Consider the following 25,741-nt stretch of genomic DNA (forward strand, 5'->3'; position numbering starts at 1 on the left):
CTCTCCGAGTCTGACATATTTCTCTGGCTAAAAGGGAAGAAACATATCGGCACTCATGTTGGGAAGACCTTAGAACAGCAAAGTACTAAAACTTGCCAAACCAACTTCAAGTGGCTTTCTTCTTAGTGCAATACACACTGCACTGAGTTCCTGAGCATAATATTTCCACCCTTTCCCATGGAGTCTGCTTAAATTTGAAGATTTTTTTCTGGTAGGTGTATTGTCCTTAATTTTGGAGGAAGTTTTAAAAAGGTGGATTAATGTTATATATGCTTCCGAGAATATTATGCAACCATGAAGCTTTGCACTTCAACATAAATGAATCCCAAAAAGAGCCAGATGAACTGTTGGCTGGGAGGCAGAGCCTTAGGATGTTTCAAATTCATTGTGACTTCACATAAAGGTCCTCTCTGGAGTATGAAAGTCAATTTTACAGGTGTAAAATAAAGGAAAAGAAGACAGTCTGAAAGTCAAATGAAATTCCAGGACCACCTGTATTTCAGTGAGGTAAGTGTTATAATAAAGTGTTATGGGTAGATACATAAAAGACAAACTAATGTAGAGTAAAAATAAATTGGGGGACTATTAAGAGACTGTCTTAATGTGGAATGAATTTTACAGAGTCTTTATGGTAACATTTGTAGATTAAAATTAGGTCAGTAAACCATAAGTAAAAATAGTTAATTTTCAAATATTTATCACAGAGCTCTCTAGTTTACATTTAAGAATATATTCTGTTGCATTGGATTGATATGCACAGGATTATTTTGTCTCCACGTAGGGGTAGGAAAGAAAACAAATTTGTTTTGCAATAGCCCAGTTTAATAGAGGTGGTACAAACTTTAGGAAGTATTTTAATTTTAGTTAAATTGATCCAGGTTAATTTGGAGACAATTATGAAGCACATACAAAGTACAAATCATAAAATGGTAATTGTATCTGCAGTTGTAAGAACCCAAAAGATTTAAGCTCCATTAGCTAAGAATAAAATGCTGATAACCATGAGTCGCAGCCATGGTTTGGAGGTACTCAGAAAAGTTAACTACGTAAAAAATGTCACCTTCTTATTCAGCATATTAGCTCCCTGGGTGTTTTCAAGACATATCTGCTGGCTTTTCTTTTAAAATTACACTTCCCTTAGCTACGCTGTGATATTACAGCTATGGAAGAGTGAGCTGGCTTCACCCTGCCTCATGCATCATCAGCCGAACTGTCAGTAAAGTGCTAATTGCAGAAACTTTATTACTTGAGGTGATACTGAACCAGAGAGAACACAGCTTGATTTTTCATAATCTAAACTTTGCAATGTGAGCAATTAGAAAAAAAAAACTTTCCTTTTTGTTTCAATTTCTAAGCTAAGCAAAATTAAAATGGATGTCATTGACAGTAAAATAGAAACTTTAAAATGTTGTCCTTCTAGGTGACTTTATAACTTAGTATAAAATCCCATTAACCCCTTTTTATAAAAATGCATAATTTGAAGCTTAACAGCACTTACAATTCTATGACACATTTGGCTACCTGTAACTGGTGAAAGACAGAACTTTATTTTCTGCTTCTGTCATTTTTGTATTTTTTGTAGAGGAAATATACTTCAAAGATATGCTTTATATATACTCTCTAAATTTATATATTTCCTATGGGATCTGAAATATTTAAAGCACCTTTAAACACTATTTCAGAAAATGGGTTTGCAGGTAGCACAAGAAATTTCCTCTAGAAATATAAAAATAGATGAGGATGGTTTAATGGAAAATTTATTGGAATAGATGCATGGAATGTTGGGACCATTTTTAGGGCAAATTCCGTGGGGAGTGATTAGAAAAATCAGCAAATATAATTCCATGTGAAATCCTTGGGGAAATTCAGTATACAATAAAACACATGAGTGGGATATCTAAATCAGACCTAAGGGTCTAAAAAGAAAACAAACCTATGATAGCCTCTTAAGGAGGAGAAATAATTAGGGACAAGATGGTAGAAAAGGCAAAGAAAGGAAAAATAGTTTTCTCAGTATAGGAAACAATGTACAACATCCTTGGGATTATTTCTCCTTTTTATGGTTGTAATGTAGAAAGACTGAAAGTCAATAGGAGTAAATTCTACTGATTAAGTGGGTGGTGTGGATTAGAAGGACACTGGCCTATAAAGTTAACTGTGCAAAATCTTGAAAGGGCTTGCGAGCCACGCTAGAGAATTTCAAATTGATCAGAAGGGCAATAGGAAATCATATAGGGTTTTGCATAGGAATTTAACATGAGCAGATTTGTATTTTTTAGGGGTCAGTCTTATTGACGTCTGGAGAGTTGCCTGGAGAGAGACAAGGCTGAAAATAGGGAAACCATTAAAAAAGCTATTACAGCAATCCACATAGGCTATGATCTAAGGCACAGCTGGGGTGGTAGCAGAAGGAACAGATGAATTTGAAAGATACTTAGGAGATAAAATCAACAGGTAAATGACTAGGTGTGTGAGGCAAGAGAGACGGGAGATTCAGAAATGGCACTTGGGTTTCCGGTCAGGACAACAGAATGGACGGTAATGTAATTTGCTAGAACACAGGAAAGAGAGTGGGTTTGGGTAATAAAGGTGATTTCAGCCATGGACCTGTTAAGATTTCCTATGAGATTCACATGAAATTAATGTAAGTTGAATAGTGGATCATGAAATATAAGCCAGATGGAAAGGAAGTAAAAAGAGAAAGTTGATGATAGGAGGAAAGGAGAGGGGTCAAGATTTGGAAGTATCCATAAATTACATGGACAAGTGTGGAGGAGTAACCACTAGAGGTCCGAGTTGGTAAGAGATTATGCTCAGAAAGTGGGATGTCTGCATTCATGAATTCAGAAGTAGACATGTCCTGGTGAAGACAAGTGCACAGGTGGCTGTGGGAGTGGTTGGCTGAAGTGGAGTTAAGGTAAGGGTCCTTGGAAATGAGGCACTAGCAGCTCAACTCAGTGCTGGGGTTTCGCTTTCCTGGAGTTCATGCTGCTATTTCATTTGGAACTCAGATGCTTTTAGGGTACTGAGTATGTTTTCACTAATATCTGTACCTTAATATTTGTGCCCATACACACAGGGGGTCATGTATAAAATTCTTTGGTGGGTGATTCTGCTGTATCTAATTATCTCATGGAGAAAATAGAACTTACTGAAGAAAAGAATGGCAGCTCTTCTGCAAATAAATAAGCAAATACACATAAGCTTGTAATACATTACTGTTAAAACCAGAGAAAAGAACCTGCTTTATAATTAATTTAATTAACATATTCACCACTATTGGATTCAGTTTAATTTAATAAAATTTGGTTTAAAAGTGCTGGCATAGATAAAACTAAATGTTTATATAAACAAGCATTTGAACAGCTGAGGGAAAAGATTGATCGTTGAGGGCTAAAGGTTTAAGAGCCTTATAGAAGATGGAACAATTGATCTGAACCTTAGAAGATGGGTTAAAATCTAAACTAGGGAACCTATACTATATACTAATTATACATTTAATAGGCTTGGGTTCGAATCCTGACTCTGCCTCTTTCTGGCTGTAAGCCCTTGTTCAAATTAATTAATCTTTCTAAAAATAAATGTTCTCATCTGTAATATAAAAATATTAATAGTCTTACTTATAAAATGTAAGTACATTTAAAAGCTTTTGTCCTGTAGTAATTGACTGAAGTACAAGCACTAAAAATGTTAATCATCAAAAGCATAAAGATTATATAATATAGAGGTTATATATAGAGAAGAAATTAATATATTTTAAAACTGAACATTTTTGTTGTGAAAAAAAATTACAAAAAATTTAAACAGAATTAAAAATGCATTTATTGTATCCCAAATATTGGCAAATGATATCGTCAGAATATACCAGATGGTTGATACCATTAGTGTTGCCCAATACCTTATTTATTTTCATTTATCAGTACACAGATAATTATGCTTTCCTTTCTACTTGAAGTTAGGTGTGGCCAGTGATTGGTTCTGGCCAGTGAAATGTAAGTGGAAATATCTCCTTCAATAAAGCACTTAATTACTTGACCTTAATTCTCCAATTCTCTTCTGCCATGCAAACCTCTAAGCCTGGTGTTAAAATGGAATTATCAAAAAATGTAGAACATTCAATAACCTGGTTGTTTGAGCTCCAGATTTCTAATTCACATGTGCTGACCATGAGCAAGAGCCAAATGGGCATTGTTTGTTATGCCACATAATTTAAACTGTACTAACTGATACCAGTTATAAGGTTCTCTATCTCAAATGAGAGAATAGATTGAGAGAAAGCAATGTTATCTTTTATCTAGGCCTGGGCAGACATATATTAACATGCGTTGATAAATAAATATGTGTCAGACACATATTGATAAATCAAGAAGAAAATAGTAAAGTTAAGATATATAATAAATGGTAACATAATTTTATCCTCCTAACAAATACATAGACAATGATGTAGTTAACATTATCCATATTAAATAGTTTATCATCTTAAAAATCATTTTCTTAGTTTTTAATTTCATGTGACACAGATAGCATTTCCTCTTTCCATGTTGCCTCCCTTCTAAGAGCTTATAGTCTAAGACCAATAATATAGCATAGGTTAAGTATGAAGCAAACAACCTGTTAAATATATCGGGGTTCTAGGTATGATGAAACGCATGATAAAAGGCACAATTAGGAGTGAGAAACACATGATGAAATAAACCTAAATGCTCTTTCTACTTGGTGGGTAGCTTGATGGGTTCCCCTTCCCTGATAGAATGAAAAGTATTTGTTGAGAAAGTAAAACATTATTGACATTTGAATACATAATGGGAAAGGGCTAAGACACAAAAGGGTGTTTATGGCAATCATAGGTAATGTCTCAACTCAAAATGTGGAGAAGGTTACCGTAGTGAAGTCTTCAAACTGTCATCTAGGTATCTAGGAACCACAGGCAGTAAGGATTGCGTCTGGATGTTACTGTGCCTCTGATGATACCACTGCCATTTCAGTAGAGTGGATCTCCATGTCAACTGGATCTATGCTAAGAGTCCTTGGCACAGATTTCTGATCCCTTCAATCCTGAAGAATTGGCATGAATAGTTCCATTTTGCTTTGTGGCAATAGTTCTGACTCTGAAGTCAACCCTAATCACAAAATATCTCTGTGAATTGAAAGTGAACAAGAGATGTCAATGAAAATTCTCAGTGCTTCTCAGAACTGTAAGGCCTCCAAAGAAGTGTAAATTTAGGAAGGCTATGCAGAAAATGGCAGGAGGATGACGGTTCATTCTCCACCCTATAGCAGAAGTGATCTTTGAAATGTTGGTCTGCTCGTATTATTTCCACTGTTACTTAAAACCCTTCAATGGCTTTCCATTCCTCTTAAATTGATGGCCATGAAGAACCTCAAGATAAAAAGATAAAATGACCCAAAAGATAATAAATGATGTGAACACTGTCTACCTTTCCAGCTCTTCTCTTATTATTTCCTTATCATTTCCTTCCCTGGAGCCATCACTCTAGATCAGCCATGCTTCCTCCCACCATGAAGATCTTACACATGCAATTATCTCTACCAAGATGTTTTTCCTTCCCTTCCCTTCTTAGTAGTTCACAGTGCTTATCTCTCAGCCACATGTCATCTACCATTTCTTATGGAGTCTTATATTACTCCTTGGCTAAGTCACATCCTCCTGCAACAGGGTTTTGTACCACTGAGGACTTCCCCTTTGTGGTCATTGTCAGAATTGAAATTTAATAATTGTGTAGGCATAATTCATTGATGGATATTTGTTGTTATACATATTTTTTTATTTTGCTGGAAGGTAAACACTACAAAAACAAGAGGATATATAGGTTTCCATTTAGCTTCTTTTGCCAGTGTTTGCTGAAGGGTCAAACAAGTGGCAGATTTTGAATACATATTGGTTGAATAAATTAATATTGTTGAACACTACGATGATACCCTAATGAACAGATGTGCCTTCTGACTCACTTAAATGCTTAAAATAAAAGTCAAGGTATTTTGGAGGGTGTAGATGACACAGACATCCTTCAAAATGTTGCAGTTCACTATTCAGAGAAAAATGTGGAATCTGATGTTAGGCTTTTAAGTTGAGGGAAGGAGAGTAAACTGTCAAAGCAGTGCTTCTCATGGGAATTTTTTCTTTGCCACAGTTCATAAATGAAAGGTAAGGAATGAGTCACCATGTTGACAGTGCATTCAACCTCTCAGATACTCTGCAAAAAGGATTTTATACATTCTGGCTTAATTAGGATCCTTAGGTAATATCCTAGTCTAAAAAAATAAATACAATGGTTAACTAGGTCCTCTGTATATTTCAGTCAGTATTGCAGATTATATTTTGGAGAAGTCTTAGTATTTTTTCTTGCCTTAGAAAGCACCATGGTAGTGGACATCACGGAACCTTTTCCAATGATTCAGAACACTGTGATGCCTCATGGTTGTCATCTTGTAAATCAGTTATTATGGGAAATAGAAATAGAAATTTAGAAGATAGAGCAGATTGAACCAAATGACCCTTGGATATAACTTGAAAAAAGTTCTGTTTAAAACCTTCCAGGAGCTTCCAACACTTAGAATGATATCCCAGCCTTTACCAGTGCCCAGTACCCTGGAATCTGGTTCCTCCCTGTCCATCCAAACTACCTTCCTGCTGTTCCCACACCTGCCAAATTCCATCCCTCTTTCTGGAAAAATCTCCCACTAGAACTTGAGAAGCTTCAGTCACATCATTTAGATTTCTGCTTGATAGCTTCTCCTCAGAGAGGCTTTCCTTGAGATCCTGTGGAAAATACCATAGTAGACAACCTGGTCACTGTCTATCACATTAGCCTACTTTATTTTCTTTATAGCCCTTACTACTTATTGAAATTATATTATTTAGGGTGTGTGTGTGTGTGTGTGTTTTAATTTTTATTGTTCATCTCCTGGACTAAAATATATGCTCAAAGAGTAACAATATTTACTCTATTCTCTGTTTTATCCCCAGTGCTTAGAAGAACATATGGCCCAGATTCCACACTCAGTATATAATTCTTGAATGAAAAAGAGAAATGAATCAAGGGCCTCTGATTCCATGAAGCCCTCCCCAACTGCCCACCACCCATGACATACATCACTTAAGCAGATTGATCATTCCCCTCCTATCCCATTAACAGTTTACATTTCTTGGGCAGGCAGTGTCTAAGACCTTTATATATGTTGTCTGATATTATTTGTCAGGCTGTCAGACTGCCTGATTCTGACCAAGGAGAACAGAAAAACAGGTAAATTTTAGTCTCACGAGGGTCTTTAGAACATATATTAACCATGCATTCATGTAAGCATTTATAAACAGCCTTACAAGTAGAAGAATTCCAAGAGTACCCTTTTGGAATTTAGACATAAAACATTATAATGCCTTTTGGAACATCTAAAGTCAGGTAACACCCAATTCCATACTGGTTGTGTGAGTGTGTGTGTGTGTGTATGTGTAATTGTTTGTGGACATGCAGATGAAATACAACTTGATTTATTAAATAACTCCAGACCTGTGTCATAAATTTCCTTTCTACACTTGCGCCCTTTGACCCTAATGTGCCAAGGTTATACAGTGGAGATAAAAGCACCAAGGACTTCATCTGAATACATGAATATGCAAACAGGCAAAAATATGCCCTATGCACCTGAGGAACTAAAGGGAAAATATGTCTGCTGTATTTCTCAGGACTTTAATTTTCAGAGACATCTCTAGGACTAGATAGGACAAAAAGCATTACTGGCCAAACTAAAACAGCTAAGGGCAAGGCAAACTGAAGTGTAGCATAGCCCTCCAATATAAGGCATCTGAGCCAGGTACTTAACATGCTATCAGGATTCTTATAGGGATGTATGTGTTAATTTTTCTCAGTCCAAATCATTTATGTCCACTGACAAATGGGGAATAATTGGGCTTAAAAATCTGTAAAATTAAATCTAAAAATGATTTTTAAAATAATAGTATTCTGTCCACAATTCAACAGCAACAATTATTTTCATCAGTCTAGCAAAAGACAATTTTTTTAAAGGTACTTTAGGTAAAATTTTCATAAACTATTTTGGTTTCAATGATGCTGTATTGATACCATCGTTGGTTTCTGCAATTATTTAATCTAATTAACTTGAGTTCTCCCTAATGCCTTAACCAAAAATATGTATTAAGCATAGTATATGTACAGTATTGAACTAACTTTCTGATATAAATAATACTAAAGAAGTTTGGACAAGAGAAACATGTTCCCTCTTCAGGACAGGGCATTTCAAACAGGTGAAGAATCAGAGTTTAGTTTGTTTGTTTCCCCAGTCCATCAGAGACCAATATTTTTGTAAAGAGAAAAAAAAAGTGAATTACTACAAAAGTAAAATAAAAAAGACATCCAAAATACAAGTCTAAATTATTTAGTTTTTGATTTATCAGGGATAAAATTACATTTCAATAAATATAACCAAAACAACATTTCATAGGAAAAAGGGAACTATGGAAACTCTGCAAATTGTCCATTTAAAATGTGTATGTAGGTAGAGAATCACTATTATGCCCATATTTTTTTTCTTTCCTCAATTGTAACTGAACAAACAGTTATATGTAAAACAATTCCCGTTCCAAATACATTTTTGCACATGTTGAATGAATACCATGGACAACAATATTTAAAGTTTTCAAATGTGGCAAATGAACATATTTCTTACTTCCTCATTTATCTAATTTAAATTGGATTAATGAATTTCTAAATTTTGATCTTCACTTCTGTACTTATTTTATCACAAACCATAACAAACAGCAAGAATGTAATAAGAGAATTAGACCTTCCCCACAAATTCTTGCTGCTGTGGCCTCTTGAACTCTCTTCTCTGTCTCCTCAATTCAGCAAGACCTTAAATCTGGTGCTGCCAGTTGGAAAATGCTTCCACAGAGTTAGTGCCTGTAATTGTAGGCCTCACTTTGTTTAATACCCTTCTCGCATGAATCATATTCCTGCACTATCTGTTGAATTCCTGCAATAAATGTCTGAAAACATTTGTTTCATATTTTTCCCCCTATTCCCTAGTTGTTTAAGAAGGAAAGGTAAATTCAGGCTTGACTAGGAGCAGAAGTTCCATATCTTGCATACATTCTACACTGTTATATTTTCATTATAAATCACACCAAAATATTTTCTACTTTGCTTGATGTTTTTTACTTAAACCTTGAAATACTAAGAAATGTATTATTTAATATTATGCAGTTGGGAAGTTTCTAATTTTATTTTTATTATTGACTTCTAGATTAATTTCTTCTCATAGCATAACTGAGTAACTTCAATCCTTAGATATTGTTGAAGCTACCTTTTTGGCCTAGCATATGGTTAAATTTCATACATGTATACTTAATATATACCTTGCTTTCCTCAGGTGTTGTGTTTTCTATATATCGATTAGTTCATGTTTAAAAATTTAATTATTCTTACCATCTCATTTTTTGTTTTGCCAGTTCTATCAGTTATAGAGGGAAGAGTGTTAAATAATTGCAGATTTAGACCAGGCACGGTGGCTCACGCCTGTAATCCCAGCACTTTGGGAGGCCGAGGCGGGTGGATCACGAGGTCAGGAGATTGAGACCATCCTGGCTAACACGGTGAAACCCCGTCTCTACTAAAAATACAAAAAATTAGCTGGGCGTGGTGGCAGGCGCCTGTAGTCCCAGCTACTTGGGAGGCTGAGGCAGGAGAATGGCGTGAACCCGGGAGGCGGAGCCTGCAGTGAGCTGAGATCACATTGCTGCACTCCAGCCTGGGCGACAAAGTGAGACTCCGTCTCAAAAAAAAAAAAAAAATTGCAGATTTATTCTTTTCTTTTTTAGGTTCTGTAGTATGTAGCTATGGTAGTGGATGAATACCCATTTGGTATTGTGCTATCTTCCTATTGGATAGACTCTATATTTTAAAATGTCCCTCTTATCTCTAGTCATTGTCTTACTTTGAAATCTACTTTGACTTACATTAATTAGCACAGCAGAACTAGCTCTCTGTTGGTTAGTGATTATCATGCTTTCTTCCATTATTTCACTTTCAACCATTCTGCATTCTTATATTTAAAGTGTATTCTTATAAACAATATATAGTTGTTGTTTTATATCTTAAACATAATTGTTTTTTCCTTAATAAATTTGATCTATTTTCATTTAAAATAATACTGGATAGAGCTGTGATTATGTCTGCTATCCTGCAAAGTCCCCTTTTAACTGCTTTCTTGATGACTTTTGATTTTGTCAAATATTGTGAGAACGTTTTTCTTATATTAACTCATTAACTACAACTACTTTGTAGTGATTACCCTAGAGAGTATATAACTCATTCTACACTTATTACAATTTAAAACAAGCTATTATTTATCACTTTCATTATACTACTTGAACCATAGACCTTTTAACTCCATTACTCCCCAACTTCATTTTGCATTCTTATTACTTTTACAGTGGACACACCTTTTAAGATTTTGCTGATGCATAATGTTGGCTTAAATATTTCCTGTTGCCTAGTTGAACTAAACATATCATGATGGTATTTAGTGAGGAAATGTGTCTGATACCAGAAATTGAATTCAATTTATTAAAGATTTCTTGGCATCTGTCAAAAAGTTCATCAAAATTTTCCCCTTTGCCCGTGTAATATGATTGATTATGGAAATCTATTTTTGAATAATGAAAAATATTTGAATCTTCTCAGAGACTATCACTTAATAATGGTACTTTCTGAATTTAAAGCTCTGATGAATTTGATTTACTAATATCTTTCACTTTGTATCTCTCTATCTATAACCTAAATTTGTCTGTAGATTGCTGTATCTTTTTTTGTTCTGTTTATTTAATATTTATTACAAGCTTGCTAACAGCATCATCCTAGCTTAAAAAATTAATTAGAAAGTTTCTGTTCTTTTCTCCGTGTCTTGGAAGGGATTGAAAAGCAAAGAAATTGTGTCTTCTTAAAAGTTTGCAGCACTGTTCACAATAGTCAAATTATGAAATCAACCATTAATGTGTCCATCAAAGGATGAATAAATAAAGAAAATGTGATAATATATTCACAATGGAATACAATTCAACCCTTAAAAAGGGAGAAAGTCAATCATTTGTGACAACATGAATGGAATTGAAGAACATTATGCTAAGTACAATAACCCAAACATAAAAAGACAAATACCATATGTTCTTACTTATATGTGGAATCTAAAACAACTGAACTCATGGAAGCAGCGAGTAGAATCATAGTAACCAGAGGCTGGGGGTGGGGTAGTGGGGAAATGATAGTGAAGCCTCAGTAAGGAAGAGTAAGTTTGATTTTTTTTTGACTAATTGCCAACATGATGAATATAGCTAATAATTAATTTATATATTACGATATCATAACAAGTAAATTTCTAATGTTCTCATCACAAAAGAATATTAAGTATTTGAGGTGATGGATATGTTTATTAGCTTAATTTAAACTTCATATTACATTCAAAAATTATAATGCCACTTTTTACTTCATAAATATATACAACTATAGTTCATCAATATATCATAAAATAATTTTTTTAAGTTTGTAGAAACTCAACTATGAAACCATCTGGGTCATGAAACTATTTGAACAATTTCTTTATTCTGTATAATAACCTAACTTTATGACAAAAAGTTTACTATTTCACTTAGTGTTTAAATGTCTTAAGCACAATTTCATGTATGTAATTAATCTGAAAAAACATTTCTATGACAGTGATTGTATCACCTTTCATACACTAATATTGTGAATTACTATTCTCACGCATTTTCCCATGAGTATCTTTTAGAGATTTATCTATTTCATTATAGTTCTTAAATAACTAGCATTAGATGTATTTTCATTTCTAACTTCCCTTACTTATGTTATTATCTTTACAACTTCCTTTCTACTGATTTCATAGTGATCGAGGCAGGAGGCAGACAGATGCCCAGGCAGATAGGGGCAGGTCCCAATGAAACCCAATCTTCAAGTTGGAAACTGTTCCTGGTAAATCCTTGGACCCCATTAAGAACCTGCCTTCCTGTTTCATGCACTATCCTCTGACCTTGATCCCCATCCTTCACGTATTTTACATATACCTACCCTTTCTTAATTGTTTTTCTACACTGTAGTGCCCATCTTTGAATGGTGTTCTTCACTTTGACCTTTTTTGCATACTCACAAACAAATCAGCACACACTCCCTATTCTGAGCTCATAAAAAGCCCCAGGCTCCACCACATTAGAAAACCTCCCTGTCTTCAGGTAGGAGAACCACCCCACCCCTCCCGTATCACCTGTTTTTGCTGAGAGCTTTTCTTTCCCTTAAATTTTACTCCACTCACTCTTTGAGGTTTGCGTGCCTAATTTTTCCTGGTCATGAGACAATAACCCAAACCGAGCTGAGCTAAAAGAGCAAACATCCTAAATCAATAGGAGTTAATTCAGTGTACTTTCTTATCTCCCTGTTAATATTTATTGCTGCGAACAAACTATAGGAGATTTTGCAGCTTAAAACAACACCCATTTATTAGCTCACTGCAAGTCAGAAGTTTGCGTGACATCACTGGTTTCTCCTCTCAGCGTATCATAGGGCTAAACTCAAGATGTTGGTTATGCTGAGTCTTCTTTGGAAGTTCTGAGGAAAAATCAGCCTCCAGGATCATTCTTGTTTGCAAAATTCATTTCCTTCCTCTTGTAGGAATGAGGTCCTGGTGTTCTTTTTGACTGTCAACCCAGTAGCTTCTCTCAGCTTCTAGAGTCCCCCCACATTCCTTGCTATGTGACCTCTCCGTCTTCAAGCCTGCAACACTGTATTCAACCTTCAAGCCTATAACAATATGTTCAATCCTTCCTATGCTTTGAATCTCTGACTTCTTGTCTCTTACCTCTGGACCCAGATTTAAAGAGATGACATGGTTGAGCCAGGCACAATTTTCCTATCTTAAGGTCAGCTGGTTTTAGACCCTAATTTACACTAGCAAAATCCTTCACAACAGCATCTATATTGGTATTTGATTGAATAATGGAAAAAGGTGTGTGTTTATCAACAGACAGAAATCTTGGGAGTCTCATAGAATTCTGCCTACCACATTTCTATGAGTGGCATATTTAGCTCATTTATTTTTATTTTCCCTATTTTGCAGGCATAAATTTTCAGAGTGCATATCATATTTGTCTGTGTTTCCTACTTTTTGATATATTCTGTCTTGAGAAGTTGATATCCTCTTTGACTCAAGAGTTCTTTAGGTTATTATTTTTGGTTCCTATGTGATTTAATATGTTCCTTAAGTAATGCTTTTGTTATTAATGTTTTTATTTCACTGAAATAAGAGAAGTAGAATTGTTACGATTTATTCTTTTCCTTTTGAGATTTTTTAAGACCCAGGATATAATCAATATTTTAAAATACCTCATGAGTATTTGAAAATATTTTTTTTAAATATATATTTTCTGCCTAGGAACAAAAACATTAATTATATTATTCAAGTTCTTAATTTCTTCATTTGATTTCTGATTATTTTATCTTCAGAAAGTTTGAAAAATAATTATTTTCCCATTTATTTTTTATTTTGAACATTTAATATAGTTCAGAGATATATTATTTGTCTCATAGATGACTTTTGATAGCTAAATCTTCATGTTACAGTACACCTTTTATCCTCATATAATACCTGACAACATGCTAAACAAAGAATTGCTATGATGATTATAAATGATGATATTTGTGCAATATGATATTGCCACTAATGCTTTTATTTGTAATTTTCTTTATGTCACATTATTTTTCATTTTGTTTATATTATTTAGCTATCAGTCTTCATGTAGTGTCGTTGTTTTTTGTTTTGCAATCTAATTCCCGAGTTTTCAAGTAGTAGGGTTTAACACTTTTTTTTTTTTTTTTCAGTTGGGCTTGCTTCTGTTATCTACTTTATATTTTATGCCCTTAAGTTTTCATGCTATTCCCCAGTCAGTTCACTGATTTTGCTATACTATTCAAAGTTTCTTTCGTTTTTGTTTTCTAGTGATTTGAGAATAATATACCTATGTTTATTCTACCAGTGATTTATCTTAAAATTTTGAGCATAAATGTATGAACATTCATGAACTCATTTTTAAATTTATTTTCCTCTAGCAATAGAGAATGATCTTTTTAATAAAATAAAACCAATAATCTCATTTTCCCACTTAATGTTCTTTCTATTTTTGAAGATAAAAGTCAAAACCTTAGCTTAGACATGAAGGCCCTTCATTAACTGAGTGATGTCTCTTTCTCTTGCGTTGTAACTTCTGTTCTCCTTCTCCTTAGCTATGTTCTGTTGTTTCAGGATTCCGACATTCACACTGCTGTTATGCAAAATGCTGTTTTTCAAACTGAAATGCTTGTGCTTCTCTTTTACCTGCTAAATTCTATTCAAACTTCAACATTCAGTTCAAATAATTATGTCCCCTGGAAAACTTTTCCTAGTCACATTCTCCATGCAATCTGATTTTAAAAACCCTCTCCTTCACTGGTGTGGCACTCTGTAGATACCCCATCACAGGACCTATCATCTTGCCCTACATTATTAGGTTACTCATTCAACTTCTCTTCTTCTTGGAGCTCAGTAAGGGCAGGGGCTTTGTCTTATTCAGCTTTGAGCCCTCAGAATCTAGTGCTGTCCTTCACATATTTGTGGTACTTACAAATATTTGTTTACTGAATTAAGTATATTAGACAAATATCACCAGTGTTTGCCCATTTTTGGCTCAAATATTCAGAAATTTCATTTATGTTTATAAAATACACAATGTAATTTTCTGATTTATTCTGAAGTACCAGAAACAAAGAAAAAATAGAAAACCGAATATATTATAATGTAACCAATGAACTTTAGCTAACAATGTATCAGTATTGGTTCATCAATTGTAATAAATGTATTATACAAATGCAAGATATTAATAATAGAGGAAACTGGGGTAGGCAAGTACATATGAGAACTTTCTGTACTTTCTGCTCAATTTTTCTATAGGACAAAACTGCTCTAAAAGTAGTCTTATAACTAAAAACACCTGTTTATATATTTCAAAAATATTATAACTGAATATACCTTACCTTACTATTTAATAATAGCTCTTTTACATATTAATTTAACTAACATATTGAACACCTCTATGCCCATAAGACAAGTGAGAGACCAAGTGTTACTTGCTACATATTGTGATAAGCCCTGTCAAGACAGTATTTTTTGAGAGCATGTAGGAAACCTATCAATCCTAGACCTGGGTAGGTGATCGAAGATTCCATGATGGAAGTGACACCTCCAAGGAAGCCTGAATGATGAGAAGGAGTTTATGAGTAAAGAACTAAAAATAAGGAAAATAGAACCTGGAGAATTAAATCTGATCCTGTTTCAGAGTTTGAACTTTAATCCAGAGGTAATGTGATGCCACTGAAAAGATTGTTAACATGTACATGACATAATCAGATTTCCTTTCTAGAAGGATTACTTTGGATGCTACAAAGAGGAAAGTGGATGAGAAATAGGCAAGATCAGATGGTATCAAAGCAAGGAGACAACTTATGAAGCTTTTTTGGCCATCTAGGCTAGGAATGATGATTCTCTAAAATGGAGTAGTATCAATTGGAATAGGGTGATGAGAATTTCACAGCAGATCAGGAGATAGATGGATTGGATACAAGTGAGAAGGAGGCATTCAGGGTGATTCTTCAGTCTTTAACTATTCAACTGGGTGGATGTCCTCATGCCATTTTCAGAGAGAGAAAAGATAGAGAGTAAATTTGGGTAAAGGAATTGAAAATGAGTTACATTTGGGATTTGAAATATCTGCCGAATATGCAAATGAAGACCTCCAACTGAGAAATGAATGTGGAGATCCTGGCCTATGTAAGGGAATTGGGTCATTAAAAGACAGTAAGAATTGTCAGACTATCTCAATAACTGAAGAAAGGGGTGTGGGCAAATTAGCAACTGAAGCATTGGATACTTTCCCCACTATAGAGATATAGAGAATTATTACTTCGGAAATACAACAACAACAAATATTTTCTAGTTGAGAAACTTCATAGATGTTTATACCATATTTTTCTCTTTGGTGATAAAGTGATTTTAGAAGTAATTTATATTTATTTTTAAGTTGGCATTACATCTTTTTGAAGATACCAGGATATTTACTGCAGAATCTCCAGGCTGCCATCCATATAATAGATCCCAAGGACCTTATCACTTTCTTGACAGTAAGAATGTGTGTACTTTAATGAAGTTGTTATCAATTCCATCAGATGTAATACTTACTCTGATAATAAATAATGTGGAATGCTCCCTCTACTATCCTGAAATTAAATATACACATAATACCTACACAGATAATTAAAAAATACAGTGCCCTAAATGTAGTATAAAGGAGGAGTAAAGACATCTAATAAAGTTAATATTTCTCTAAAAAACTGCTCAACGTAACAGCACTAGAAGACATAATGAAATAATCAGATACTTAAACCCCTGGGTGTAATTACAATGAAGTTGTAGCTATAAGTGAAGGTTATGTAAACTTCAGAAAGGCATGTGTTTATTCTACTTAGTTCACTGCTATTTCCTTTGTACCTGCAGCTATGCCTGAAACATGGTATGTGCTCAGTAAAAACTTTATTAAATAATTGAAATAATAAATTCAAGTGTTCCTTATGATTTTAAATACCACTAGCAGCACTGCTGTCAGTGATGTGATGTTTCAAAATGTGGATCAATTCTCAGTGAATTTCCAAGCAATAGTTTGCCCAGTTGTTGCATTTAAGTATTATTACTGGTTTAATTGTAAATTGTTAAGTACTAATCCATGAGAATAATCACTAATCTGAACAAATTTCTTTAAAATAGCTTACTATTAAGTACTTTACTTAAATCAGCAATAATGAATTTGCACTAATTGGTCACCTATTATGTACCTGATAGTAGAGACTGTGCTCTCACACCTGTATATCTTTACCCTTGGAGAGGCATTTACTACATAATTTTTGAGTAAATGATTTCTTGCAACAATTCTGCTCTGTGAGTGTTTTGCCACTTTTAAAAAATTGTCTTTCTGATTGCTATGTTTAAGATTTGATTACTATGTTCTATTACTGATATTTGAAGTAACTTAACAGAACTATCTGGTTTATTTATCTACAAAAATATATATTTTACCCAGCAATTTAAGACTATGTTTAACTCATCATTATTTCAATAAGAAATGAAAAATACATTAAACTTATATTTATCATAGTCAGTTCCCTGCCCATTTCCCTTTGGGTCCTTTATCTCTTCTATGAGTGGCAGTCTGACTCCCCACCCATACTGCCATCTGTACTGGAAGGCTGTCCTCTGTTTCCAGAACCTTCTTTGCCAATGCACAGCTGACCAGAAATGTCTGGGGGCTAGCATGTCTCTGAGAGCCTTTGCCAGTGGGTTTAATACCCTAGGTTGCTCATCTTGGCAAGAATAATCCTGAGGCATGTCTTTTCACCTTTTCTCAGAGCTGACCTGGGGATTGTGCTCCAGAACAACTTGACGGCCTGCTTTTCCCTTCCTGTATCATCTCCACAGTCCTCTGCTTGTTTTTCCTGCAGCTCCCAAATAAACAAAGGGTGTATCATCCTTTTCTCAGGGTCTGATTCTCTTAGGGTCACCAAATTAAAGGAGTTAGAAATTGTTCTAGGAAACAGATCCTCAGAGAGAACTTTGGGGTTGGGTCTTGGGGCTGGCCAGATAGCAAAAGACTGCATTGCTGGTGGTAGTCGGGATAATGATAATCTTTGACATTCTATAGCATAACCATTAATGCCCTTTTCACCAGTGGTGAAATGAAATGGAATATCTGTGGAAGAGGATGCAATATCACTGATATGTAAGAGGTATGGTGGCAACGGTCATTACAGACTGTGGAATTCTTTAGTTGTTTTAAAATTCTATTAATAAGCAAAATTAAAATGCTGACAGGCTCAAATCCGAAAACAGATACCTTTTCCCGGTGGGGTGGGAGGGGCCAAAGGGGATCTTTGACAGTATTTAAAGATTCCTTCATCTCCTGCAACTAGAGGGCAGATCAGGACAAAAACTAGACCCAGCACCTCATTGTGAGAGTAGGTGAGTTACAGAGAAGGCATGATTCCTAGTACTTATGTCTCCTCTGCTGAATAAAGGCCCTAGGTGCAAAAAGAATGTGCCCTGGCTACCTGGGAGGGGAATATCTGAGCAGACACACTTGAGAATACTTAATCCCCCATTCCCTTGAATCCTCCAAGGCTGCAGAAGAGGCCTGCTTCTCTTGCCTGGAGACCTTGCAGAGGCCTCTGCTGAGATGGATGCTTCCCAAGGTGATAATGGAATTTTCCAAGATTTCCCTCCACTTCCCCTCATCATTTCTAGACTAATAGCTGGTATAAAGTTTAGTAAATTACCTCCTCTGGGAAGAAAGGGATTCTTCCATCCCTCACCCCCTCAAAAAAAAAACTATAGTTCTTGCAAATATGTACTGACAGGGCCCCAGGAATGAGTTCTGAGGGCACTAGATGAATGGAGGGAAGGTGTTGAGTGGCATGCAGAACATAAAGCTATACAGGGGAGAGTTTGTAAATATAAGAAACAATCTAATGGTACAGTATGCAACATACTGACAAGGACACCTGGAGCTTGTTCTAATTTGCTACTAAAATGGCTCCCTGAAGCTTGGGGAAAAAAATGCCGGCCTCTAATAAATGGATGGAGATGCTGAAATGCCTTGGCAGAATAGTGTGGAAGAATTAAAAATGCTTAGAGAGGTAGGCGTGCTAGAATGAATTTATTCACTACCTGACCTATTTCTCAATGAGAGCCCAGAGGACTCTCCATTTAGTAAATCAATATGGGATGAGCTAGTAAGGATGGCACCAACACTGTGTCCTTTCTAAGCCAGGTCGATGGAGGGGACACTGCTTTGGAACTGGACTCCCCAGAGTCAATGAGGACAATAGGATTCAGGCACAGCAGAACCCTGAGGCTGGCATTAAACATTAAAGAAAAATCATAAGTAGCTACCAAAGTGTAGCAAAGCTGCAATGGCAAACACATTTATATTTTGCAGCATCTAATTATGATTTTTACATAAAACTTAATACAAACCTACCTACATTCATTATCATAAACTTAACTGCATATCAGTATCTTAAAATAATCTTCCCATATTAAATGTTTGTGAAAAAGAAATCAATTCTAGTCATCAGAGAGCCCTTGTAATAAATATGCAAGAAAAACAAATTATTGACATTTCCTGGAAAGGTGAACATTAATTTTGTTATACAAATTTCACGACTGAATATTTAGTATTGATCTTTCCAGGCCAGAGTTTTTTTCAACTTTATTTTTATCTTCAAATTTTTACTTTCTTTAACATGCGTCTTCATGATATTGAAGCAGCGTCATTTGTCTGGGGTGATACAGAGGTTCGTTGTCTCATGGCCACAGGAAACTAGGACATGGACACGCGAAGAGTGAGGTTCAGAGCAGAAGTTTAATAGGCAAAAGAAAGAGAAGAGCTCTCTTCTGGGTTAAATGCAGCAGGTTTTATAGATGATCTTGAGGAGACAGTGTCTGATTTACATAGGGCACAAAAGATTGGTTGGACCAGGTATGCCATTTGCATAGGGCACAAAACACTAATTAGGACTAGGTGTGCCATTTGCATAGGGCGCAAAAAGCTGGCCACCCCCACCCTGATCTTTTATTATGCAGACGGATTTTCTACCTTGCCAGCGCCATGTTGCCTGTTTGTTTACTGTACACCTGGTGACAAAGAAGAGGGAAGACAGAGCCTCCATGTTGAACCTACCTGGCCCCCAGGTAGCTCTTTTCTGTTGGCACAGCTGCTGGCATTCACCCATGCAAGCTTCCAGCTTGCTTATCTATGTCTGCAGCTCAATTTTTCAGGCTGCTCTTTGTTAGAAAAGAAATGATTTGGGGGCTGCTTTTTGTTAAAAAGGGAAATTGCACCAAGGACTCTTGCCCTTACTATCTGCCTAAACAGTTTATTTCTATCTCCTGTATCAATATTCCATGCTTCTCTGATAGAAAAAAGTATGTGTGCATGTGAGTATGAGATGTTACCACTGTTCACTAACAGGACTGAAGATATTACCACTGTTCACTAACAGGAGTAAATTGATTTATATTCTAGTAAGAAACGCATATAACAAGCCATCCCAGTCCCTTTTTGGGTATTTCTTGCCTAGGAGCCACTTTATGCCAAGAGAAGTGGTTTATTGGCATTATAGTGTTAAATATTCCCCCATTCTGCTTAAGTGGCCGTATTTAAATGAAGTTTAAGTACTCCAGAACCTGTGGAAGCCTTAGCAGTCAAGTGGGCCAGTGCTTTCTATTTTTCAGTGTGTGTATTTGGGTAGTAGATGGCATGCATTTGTACTTATGTGTGTCTTCCTGTGTATTCTAGTGTTCTCAAGGCATAACAAGGTACACATTTTATCAGGTTTACTTAATATTTTTGGCTGGTAGACCCCCTATTAAGGTGATTATTTTCATTTTAAAATTAATATAAATTTATTTTGGGAAATCCAAAAATATATCTTGTTTAAAAATATCACGAACATCTTTGCCTCTTTATAGTAATCCAAGTGTGTTTTAACTCACTTCTTTATTTGTTGTATTTATATATTTGCTTTTTATAGTGATTATGCAACTCCAAACCCTTCCTTTTCATTTATGAAAATGATATATATATATTTTTTCCAAGAGCTAGCGTCTCTTATATAATATTTAATGGCATTATAAAAGCTCACTGAATGTATATACTATAATTACTTAGCCATGATTCTATCATAAACAGAGATTCTGTATCAGTCAGGGTTCTCCAGAGAAAGAGAACCAATATAGATATATAGAGAGATACAGATATAGAAACAGATTTATAAAGAGATTAATCATGAGGAATTTGCTTACTTGATTTTGGAGACTGAGAAGTCCCATGATCTGCCCTCTGCAAGCTGGTGACTGAGGAAAGCCAGTGAGTTAGTTCTAATCTGAGTCCAAAGGCCTGAGAACCAGGAGGCTGATGGTATAATGTCTGAGAACTGGGGAGAAGAAGGTATAAGTTTCAGCTCAAAGGCAGGAGAATATGGATGTTCTAGCCCATCCAGTCAGGGAGAGAGAGTGAATTCTCCATTTCTCTGCCTTTTTTCTTCTATTCAAGCCTTCAACAGATTGAATGCTTCCCACCCACGTTGAGAAGGGAGATCTTCTTTCCCCAGTCTATTGATTCAAATGCTCACCTCATCCAAAAACAGGTATTTGTTTAACCAAACATCTGTGCACCCCTTGACCCAATCAAGTTGACACATAACATTAATCATCACAGGACACAATCCTACTGATTGTTCGGAATTATTCTGTCATCAGTATTTGTGCTTATTTTATCTTTTTGTTCATGTTTCAGAGTTTATAATTAATTTCTTATAATAGATTTCCAGATATGGAATTACCAGATCAAATTGCATAATTAACTTTAAATTTTCAGCTGGGCACAGTTGCTCTTGCCTGTAATCCCAGCACTTTGGAAGGCTGAGGCAGGAGGATCACTTAAGCCCAGAAGTTGGAAGACCAGCCTGGGCAACATAGGGATTCTCTGTTGCTACAGAAAACTTTCTAGAAATTAGCTGGGCGTAGTGGCACACACTTGTGGTCTCAACTACTTAGGAGGCTGAGATGGGTGAACTCATGAGCCTGGGAGGTTGAGGATGCAGTGAGTTGTGATTGTGCCATTGCACTCTAGCCTGGGCAACAGAGTCAGACCCTGTGTCAAAAGAAAAATCATAATTGTCTCAAATTATTTCTGAAATAATTTTATCATACTATATTTGACCACACATTTATTATTATGTACGATTTCATATGCTTAATTTTAATAGAATAAAAATTTATATTTCATTTTCCCCATGTGCTTATTAACGATTTATATGTTCTCTTTCTTTAAACATCAGATCATATTCCTTGGCCACTTATCTATTGGAATTATAGGATTTTTTGATTGATTTCTGAAGTCTTCATTTATTAATATTGTTACTATTAATAATATTGATATTTCATCTAATGTGACCTTCTTAATTGTATTATTTAACTTTGTATTCTTTTTGAACAAGGTTCTAACTTGATGTACCAAAAATCCATTTTTACTGTAATATACTTAAAATGATAACCATCTCATTATCTTGTGATTTAATGAATTATTATTTTTATTTCTCCCTGAATTCATGTTTGAATGTTTGCATCTCATATCTTATTTTGGAATAATATATGAGTTGAGTATATAAATTCATTATTTTCTAAATAGCAAACTGATTACCAAAACAGTTTTATTAAATAATCTGTCTCCTTCTCACTGGTTTGTGATACCTCTATGACTGTAGTAGTTCTCATGGAAGATAAGGCCTAATTCTTATAAATATGTTTTGTAGTGTTCATCGAGGTCTACCTAATTTTGTTAGTACCATGTTCACTTAAGTATTATAGTTTTATAACATTTGATGTCTATTATGTCTTGCTCCTCATTTTAATTTTTTGAAAACTAGCTCTCCTCATATGATTTAACATATGGAATTTGAAATTTTAATTTCCAGTTTTTCAAAAATTATTTCTTTTATTTATAATAAAATTACATTAAATAAATAAAATAATTTAGCATGAAGATATATTTAAATATACATCCCTCTTGCTTGAAGCATGGTGTATCTATCCAACTTCTTAAGTCTGCTTTAATTCTCTCTATATTTGGTAGTTTTCATTAAATATACACTAGACGTGTTTCACTGAGGTTACTTTTAGGTATTTTGTTACCACAAATGGGAATGCAATTATAGGCAAAGCAAGCAGAAACATACGGCTTTGATGAAAGCTCTAATCTCAACACTGTCCATATATATTTGACCACATCATTAGACCTATAAAAGTTTGCATTCAGGCAATACTCCAGACTTTATTTGATCTCATTTCTTGTTTTGAGCCATCTGGCAAGTATTCACAATTATTGATGGCAAGAATTTCTCCAACTGGATCAATAAAATGTCTTCCTTCCTAAATCCCAGTGGAATACACTGAGGACTGTGGGGAAGTTGATTTACTTAAAGATTCCGACAGTTCTGTAGAGAAAGTAAGAATGGAGGAACTAAAAGCTCTGTCACAGGCTCACTGTTCCATCTATACTTTCCCTTCCTCATCTCATTCTCACCCTGAGCACCAACCACCATATGATGTAGCTGCTGTCCAAATATAAATTTCTAGTCCAGGTCCTCTGATGAACCATAGCATAAATATATCTTCACTCAGACAAGCTCAATTTGTCCAAAACTGAACTCAAAACAATTTTGCTCAAGTAGGTTACTTCTGCATTCTATATGGGCAATGGCACTACTATCCCCCCAGCTGGTTATGCCTAAAAGAGACTATCTTAGTTTTTTGTTTCTTTTTATTTCCCCTAGAGTGTAGTCTCCACGTCTCCTTAACATCTCCTTAGTGCAGAACCTCCTCTGCATCCTATCTGCTACTGCCTTGGTTTAGGGCCCCGTTTTCCCTCTCCCAGGCCTGAGCAATAGCTTCCCCACACTTCCTCCTCTATAGTCAGCTACTCCCACCATCTATCCTTCCCACTTTAGACAAAGGGAACTTTCTAAGAAGCAAATCATTGTTGTTGACTTTTTCTCCCTTCCAAAATACTTCAATGGCTCATTATTAACTTAAGGAGAAAAAGTATTCTATTTACCTGGACAACTATATAATATCTTGCGTATTACTCATCCTGCTAAGTAACCCTTAGTTAAGTGAAAGCATTTGCATTGCTAAGGTAGTAACAGGAAACAGAGTGAAAGAAAATAGTCTGCCGAGCCTGGTGGCTCATGCCTGTAATCCCAGCACTTTGGGAGGCTGAGGCAGGTGGATCACAAGGTCAAGAGATCGAGACCATCCTGGCCAACATGGTGAAACCCCATCTCTACTGAAAATACAAAAATTAGCTGCAAGTGGTGCGGGCACTACTCGGGAAGCTGAGGCAGGAGAATAGTTTGAATCCAGGAGGCGGAGACTGCAGTGAGCCAAGATGGCGCCACTGCACTCCAGCCTGGCGACAGAACGAGACTCCATCTCAAACAAAACAAAACAAAACAAACAAATAAAATAGTCAATAATCAGGCATTGAACATTCAGCTAGGAAACCTGAGGGAATCAGCACAGTTTATACCAGAATCCAGCTCCCACTCCGGGAGAGATAAGAAGAAGACTACTACTGAGGCTTAGGACAGTGTAGAGGAATGAGGAAAAGCGACCTAAAATTTTCGTGTCTGGGAGAAGAGGGAATGAGCAGTGGCTGAGGGGAGCAGGAGATCAGCATGGAGAGATATAAGGAGACAGTTTTGGTGGCCAGCCCAGGGGCTGTGTGAAATCATTGAATGGGAGTCTCACCAATGGCAGAAGCCAAGCCAATGCCTGATTTTTGTGCTTACCTTCAAACTGCCTGTTCCTCTTCTTCCTGTCTTCAGTGGTTTTCCATCAACAGCATGCCATTTGTGGTTCATTCAGAAAAATGGCATTCTGGCCCCATGACTTTGCTTACTTTTTATACAGGCCACTTGGCATGGCCATTCTCCAGTCCCCTTTAATGGTCCAAAACATTTAGAAGACTAAGAAACAGAGAGTGAAGTGAAATTAAGTCCTGAAAGAGCCTTGTGTATCAGGGAAATCCTCAGCACTCCTACTTGGAGGGACGGCACTGCGATTAAAGCACTTCAGTGACATGTGCATACACTTAGCTCTCCAATGTGACCTGTTCCTGTGACCTCCCTTGCTTCAACCTAGTCACCTGTTCTAGTTACCCGTAGATACACCAGGTGGTGGGAAACTTTGACAACTTCACCAGCACTCTTCCTTCTACTGAGAAACTCCCTTCCCTATCCCACATAATTTTCCAGTGCACACGTTAATCTTGCAAGATCATATCTTTTTAAAAAGTGTCTGTCTCTTATCTTGTCATACACATGTAAATAAAAAGGTGCAACAAAGTTTTTGGGTATTGACCCTCCCCGCCATTCCACCCACCCACCTCCACTCACCTGTGGCTCCAGCCTCCGGAGCTTATCCATCTCTCTATTACAACAAGTACTCCTTCAAGCAAATGTTGAATAAATGAATGAAAGGACAAACAAATAAATCTGTTTTGTCAAGCCTTAACAGCCAGCTGAAGGCTTAAATCAGAGAACTTAAATTGCCCCTGAAAAAATCACTGCAATCTGTACTACTCTTCAGACAATTCCCTATTTCTGTCAACCTACCCCTAACTCAATATTTAACTGATTTCTAACTTTGTGTCTCAACTACGTGATGCTTTCCAAAACTAGAATTACCTTGGCAGCCAGGTTTATAGACTTCAAAGAAACCTGATGCTGCTATGGATGGAAATAGGGGGCAAGCTGGTTTGTGTGGTGAGTGCCAAGGTTAAGTAAATAGACATAGTGGAGCCAAACATTCACCTGCATTTCAATATGATCAGATTTACACACACACACACACACACTCTCTTAAAGTTAGCGATTTATGCTATGAGAATGAGAATATTTTAGACTTGAGGAAACTCAAATTTAATAAAACCTGTAAGATGGCTGGCTATGACTTTATGTAAGCTGAATAAACATATCTTCATTCAGACTGATACTTC

General features: G+C 35.8%; 1 protein-coding gene across 50 annotated transcripts in view; it reads left to right on the forward strand.

Annotated features, from left to right (window-relative positions):
- LOC104004648 (ras GTPase-activating protein 4) overlaps window positions 1–25,741 on the forward strand; it is a 144,711-nt gene that overhangs the window by 50,162 nt on the left and 68,808 nt on the right. For 30 of the 50 annotated variants that reach the window (XM_063814630.1, XM_063814593.1, XM_063814596.1 and 27 more), the window contains one exon: window positions 1–25,741. This exon is cut by the window's right edge. The exons of 5 other annotated variants lie outside the window; for them this stretch is intronic. The gene's annotated coding sequence lies outside the window, so the exon portion shown is untranslated. 15 more of the 50 variants (XM_054655887.2, XM_054655857.2, XM_063814607.1 and 12 more) reach the window with 6 other exon arrangements.

Source organism: Pan troglodytes, chromosome 6 (assembly GCF_028858775.2).
Source record: "Pan troglodytes isolate AG18354 chromosome 6, NHGRI_mPanTro3-v2.0_pri, whole genome shotgun sequence".
Lineage (NCBI taxonomy): Eukaryota > Metazoa > Chordata > Mammalia > Primates > Hominidae > Pan > Pan troglodytes.